Genomic DNA, 6,000 nt, shown 5'->3' with positions numbered 1-6,000 from the left:
CCGATAGGTATCTAGCTTCAGTCTCTGGTAAGCGGAAACATTTTTAAGCACGACAAAAATAACCACTCGTGCTTCAGGTTGTCTCCCTTGCTGAAGTATCTGTGGAAGACTGGGAGTTCTACTGGTGAAATATCCCTGGCCCAGCCGCTGGAGGCGCAGCCCCAAGGCGCGGCATCCGAGTTCGGGCTCGGGCTCGGGCTCGGGCTCGGGCCGCGGCTCCGGCTCAGAGCCCACCTCCGCCAGGCTCCCTCTGGACGCATACGCCCCGCCCCCTGCCACTCCTGCGCGCCTCATTGGCCAGGCCCTGAATCCGCCTCGGCTCCTGACTGGCGGCTGCTCCTGTCTGTCTGCGCAGTGGGGACATTTCCGCCGTGAGGGGGGCTGCTCCAAATGGAGGGGGAGGGGAGGTGTTTAGGAGAAAGTGGGGGCTTTGGGTTGCGGGATCCCTCAGCCCGCTGGACGAAGGAGGTCAGAAGCTGGGCTGCGACCACTGGTGAGGGGTTCAAGGTGTGCATGTGTGAGGGGAGAGGGGGAGAGAAAAGGTTGCCTCAGAGGTGACATTCTCTCAACCTGCGAGCCTTCTTCCAGGCGCGCCATAAACGCCCCCAATTTCCCAGCTACTAAAGGAAGAGGAGGAAGGTGGGTCTCTGTGGCGGCTTGGGGAGGGGCCGGGGCGGGCTTCCCACCACCCCTTGGGCGAGTGTGTTTCCCTCTCTGAGGCGTGTAGAGCCCCTCTGCCTGACCCCGCTTTGGCCCCGGAGGCCCAATTTGGGGTTCGACCAGGAGGAACTAGAATGTGTGAGGGTCGGGGCGGGCCCTCCCGGGCCCTCCCTGCCGGGCTCCTGTCCCTCGGAGTCGCCTCTCCCCTCATGGGTGGCCCCCCAGCGTCCGCTGCGGGGGAGGGCGGGTAGCCTTCGGCCCCTCCCGGAAAAAAGCCGCGGCAAGCTTGCCGCCGCTCCCAGCAGCGAGGCGTTGGTCTGGAGGCCCCCGCCCGCCCGCGCGCCGAGCGCCTCTTAGTCCCGGGACGTTGATGGGCCGGTAGAAAGGGTTGAATCGCTCCCCTCTGCCTGCCTTCCCCGCTTCGCGATCCCTGCAGGGCGGGGACCGCCGTTGGCCAGAGTTTCCCGGGGAACTGTCCAGAGGCCGGACGGCAGAGAGGGGAGGAGGAATAGGGGGTGCGGCCCGCCTGTGCCTGCGGCCGTGCAGCTCCGGAGGGCAGTGAAGTAGCCGCTCTAGATACGCCTCTTTCATTGATGACATTTAAGTTCGTGTGATATTACCTTTTCCGGGAGCCTCCAGCTGGCCCTCATTTGCGTCAAGGGTTTAGTGTAGCCTGGAGTTCCGAGCCGACTCGGTCGCACCAAGTTTCTGTCTTTTGGAAGTGCGGAAGGTTTTCCTGGGTGTTTTTTTTTCTTTCTTTTTTTTTTTTTGAGGCAGTTTTAGCCGCTTTGAATACTCCCTTAAGTGGCAAAACATAGGAAGAGGAGAAGGAACTCGTCGGTTGTTAAAGCAGGGGTGGAAGAGAGACCTGCCCATAGCGTGACTCCTCTAGGCATTTGAATATATATACACACACATATATATATAGGCCAGAGTATTTTAATAAATCACTAAAATGTCGAGATTTGTACAAGGTAAGACACGCTTCTTTTTTCTCCCGGGTTGCTTTAGCTGTACCGAATTTGGGTACTGGCAGTCGAGAGGTTGGTGGGTGGTTTGGAAGTGGAAATGTTCATTTGAGATACAATTTGCGAAACCCTTTTCGTTAAATTGACATTTGAGCTGTCTTGAGCTGCTGGGTTGGCGTTTCAGATACATGTAATTTATACCCCTGTACTCTGCTGCATTTAGTTCTGCCTCCCTGAAATCAGGTTAGTAGCACTCTGGCTCCCTGGGATAGGGGCTGTAAATGATGATAAAACAGGACTTTGGCTGCTGATTAATCCCTGTTCTCTTTTCCGGGTCGAAGTCAAGGTAACTCTGGGTGCGGACGGGAAGGGGAACTGAGAGGGCTGAGGAAAGGCAGGTGGGTTTAGCCAGGACTATTGGGGAAGCTTTAGCGTTCTCAGCTTCTCCGTTTGTGTGTACGTGGTCTGAGTCTCAGATTCATTTATTGCGAAACCGGGAATAGCTCGTAGAAGCTGGAGGTCATTTCAGCAGGAGAAATGACTTTGCTGCATTGCTGTGTTTATTTTTTCCCCTTCTTTGAAATCTGTAAATATTATTAAGGTTTCTTTCAAATTAGAAAATTGTTCTCTAAGTTCTATATGTGTGTTAAAAAATGTTTAGGGAATGCCTGTCAACTGAGTTAAGCAGTAACATTGTGTGTATGTGTGTGTGTAACGTGTACACATTGAAATTGGTGCTACTTTAAACCTCTGTCATCAATTTGTAGCATAGGATTTGCCTTCTGGTAAAAGTAAACCCTTTTCTTGCAGACCCCAGAGTGTGAAAGCTTCGGCCATCTTGCTGAACACACAGCTAGTATAAAGTTCACAACCACTTAATGTGGCTCTCAATAAATGTAATGTACTTAAAAAAATTGTGTCAGTAATGGCCATCATTTGGCCCTGCGCATAAAAATGCCCTAGTAGGTTTTATATCACTTTATTAACTCTTCTTTGAGTTTTGTATAATAAAGTAAGAGAATTTGCCTGCATTATTATGAAAACAGATGGGACACTTATGTCTGCCTTTAGCACTAAGCTCAGAAATGTCACTTGTCATTAGACTTTTAAATTCATGTTATGCCTTGTATGTGGTAAGAGATGCTTCTGTTTAGGTTGAATAAATGTCTTAGTCAAGAATAGAAAGTAGAGGTAACTGTCAGAAGTTTGCTGGACTTTGTAACAACAATATTTAATTACCAGCAAGCCAGTATTGCAATAATATGCTAGAGAAAAGTGGACAAGTCACTTCTCTTTAAAAGTTAAAAATAATATTAAACTCCAGGTGTTCCTCGTTGTTATGCTTTAGTGCAGCCTACAGAGATGGTGCATGTTGACTAATGTCATATCCTTTGCTGTTTGTTAACGGCTAATTGTTTTCAGGAGATTCTAAATAAAGTGGCAATACCTGTGTATGTTGTTATTCCTTTCCCTTGTCATCCACTTTTTTAAAAAAATCAGCTTTTTATCTTGAGATTTTTAGAAAAGTTGCACATATGTCAAAACTAAGAAATTATCACAAGTACCTTACTATTAACTAAGCTACAGACCTAGACTACTTTTCCATTATTCAATCCAACATTGCATTTAATTGCCATCCAGTTTGCTCTAAGTGGTAGTTTTCTTTTTAAATTGGCAATTTTGCACAAAAAGATGACACCTCTCCCCTCCAAAATTTTTTTAACACGATTTTGCTCCTGTTTATCATTGTTTAAATTTGTACTTCAAGTGTAAACTCTCTGTATGTTTAATTAACTCTGCTGCATTGATCATTGATAAACTTTATTGGGTAATGATTCTGCTGTCTCCACAGATCAGTTTTTAAGTGTAAGCGTTGGGATTTTTGTTTTTGAATTTTTTTTGGTAGCAAAGATCAAATTGTTTGATCTTTGCTGTAGCATTTATTGATATTTCCACTCATTGACACTTAGCTTGTGCCACTTCATAAGGAAAAGATTGAACAAATATTAGGCCTCTAAACTGTTTTCATATGTTGTCTCATTTAAGCTTCACAAGAGCCCTAAGAGGTAGTAGATTTTAATCATGACCTTACAGGTGAGAAAATTTAAGTATCTTATCCAAAGTTCACAGCTAGTAAGCACTGAAATTCATATATAAATGTGTCTTAAACCCTTGTCCTTTCCAGTACCTTTTATTGCCTCTTATGTTAAAAAACTTATCAGGCTGCTGATTAATCCCTGTTCTCTTTTCCGGGTCGAAGTCAAGGTAACTCTGGGTGCGGACGGGAAGGGGAACTGAGAGGGCTGAGGAAAGGCAGGTGGGTTTAGCCAGTCCTGACTGTTATCAGGAACAATGGCTTCTTTCTCCAGCTAGACTATCAGTTCCCTGTGGGCAAAGATAATATTATATTCCTGAGGGAAATACAGTGTCTTGAAGTGGTGGATGCTCTGAAAGAATCTGTCATGGATGACAAATGAGAAATGCAGACTTTCCATGTACTTTTTAGTAGTTTAGCCTACTTTTTTTTTTTTTTGCGGTACGCGGGCCTCTCACTGTTGTGGCCTCTCCCGCCGTGGAGCACAGGCTCCGGATGCGCAGGCTCATGGGCCCAGCCACTCCGCAGCATGTGGGATCTTTCCGGACCCAGGGCACGAACCCGTGTCCCCTGCATTGGCAGGCGGACTCTCAACCACTGTGCCACCAGGGAAGCTCCTAGCCTACATTTTTGGTTGTAGTTTATTAACACCTCTAACATAAATGTTGAGAAAGATAAAAGGGATGGACCTAGGCTTGAATCCTGTTACTAACAGGTGATCATAGACAACTTTTCTGAACCTCCGTTTCTATTTATATAAACATTGGGTATTAGTACTTATGCCAAAGGGTTTTGAGAAGCTGAAATGAGATTAATTACGTGAATGCATTTAGATGGCCAGTAAATTTTACTTTCCTTTCTTAAAATGATGGTAGCTTTTTGGATAGAATTGCCACTATGAGTATAACCACATGTCACAAACAAACAATGCACCTATGACAGTTCTTTATTTTCCTATTCTAGGTTTGGTGTTCAGGCCTCCAGCAACTTGGGAGTTGATATATATATATTTTTAAAGTATGGGGTTGGAGGGGAAAGCTTGAACAGTGATGTGAATACATAATTGGTGACAGTTTTTGTTTCAGTCCAATCAACAACTAAAATTATGAGCTCTTACAATACGCAATGTACTGTATTGGGATTTCTCCTGTATCCCTTATGGTTGGCACTTGAAATTCAGATCTGTGTATTATACCTGTGTGTTGTGTACACGTGTTTGAATGTCCTGGAACCTGGGGTTGCTATTCTCGGCTTGAATCTCTTCCCTCAAATCTAGGCAATGTGCTTTATAGCAGCGGTCCCCAACCTTTTTGGCACCAGGGACAGGTTTTGTGGAAAACAGTTTTTCCACGGATGGGGGCGGGGGGATGGTTCAGGGGGTGATGTGAGCAATGGGGAGCAGCAGATGAATCTTTGCTCCCTAGCCTGCCGTTCACCTCCTGCTGTGCGCCCGGTTCCTAACAGGGTTGGGGACCCCTGCTTTACAGGAAAGCTAGGCATGTCCATTCTCAAGCACTTTGTAAGTTATTAGGTAGAAATGTTTAATTAATAAAAATAGTTAATGTCAATAGGCAGGAGAATTCCCAGTATGTATTCCTTGGCCAAAAGAAGGTTCAACTGGCTTTGGGCATCTCCCAAGTCTGTGTTAGAATTACTTAGAATTACTTCTCATAGGAGGACTCTTTACTGGATCTCTGGCTTAATTCCCTTGCTGGTGTATTCTGCCCTCAGGTCACCTTCTGTCTGCCTGTGAAATTACATCTCCATTTGCTAGTTTTCTCCATCCCAGGGGTTGTTGCAGGGCCCACAATTTTTCTAAATAAATGTGACTACTACTTAAATGAGAAAGGGCCCCTTGTCACAGTTGGAGGTGACACCTCCTCCTGTGACCCTGCTGGGTCATCAGCAGCTGTGACTTTTGCCAGGTATGTTAGTCAGTGCCATTTGGAATTTGGCTTTTCAAAAGTTGTGAGAGCTATGGAGCAATCTCCCTACATGATTTGAAATTTATAAATGGCACTGGGCCTGCTGTCATCTAGACAGCTAAGGCTGTGTTATGTACTTATACTGTAATTTAGAAGAACTTTTAGAAATTATTTATTTATTTATTAAAAAAATTATTTTTGGCTACATGGTATGCAGGATCTTAGTTCCCCACCAGTGATTGAACCCACGCCCCCATGCATTGGAAGCATGGAGCCTTAACCACTGGACCGCCAGGAATGTCTCTGGAGGAACTTTTTAAAACACTGTTTGTCTACTTAAATTATATAAAAA

The 6,000-nt window shown here is 45.6% G+C and overlaps 1 protein-coding gene across 1 annotated transcript in view; it reads left to right on the top strand.

The window, feature by feature from the left end:
- Positions 1–419: 419 nt before the first annotated feature.
- The window catches only part of UGP2 (UDP-glucose pyrophosphorylase 2), a 54,252-nt gene continuing 48,671 nt past the window's right edge, over positions 420–6,000 (top strand). The window contains exon 1 of the mRNA XM_069541251.1: positions 420–493. The gene's annotated coding sequence lies outside the window, so the exon portion shown is untranslated. The remainder of the gene's footprint in view (positions 494–6,000) is intronic.

This window comes from Delphinus delphis, chromosome 12, assembly GCF_949987515.2.
Source record: "Delphinus delphis chromosome 12, mDelDel1.2, whole genome shotgun sequence".
Taxonomy (NCBI): domain Eukaryota; kingdom Metazoa; phylum Chordata; class Mammalia; order Artiodactyla; family Delphinidae; genus Delphinus; species Delphinus delphis.
This window is presented reverse-complemented; position numbering and strand designations above follow the sequence as displayed.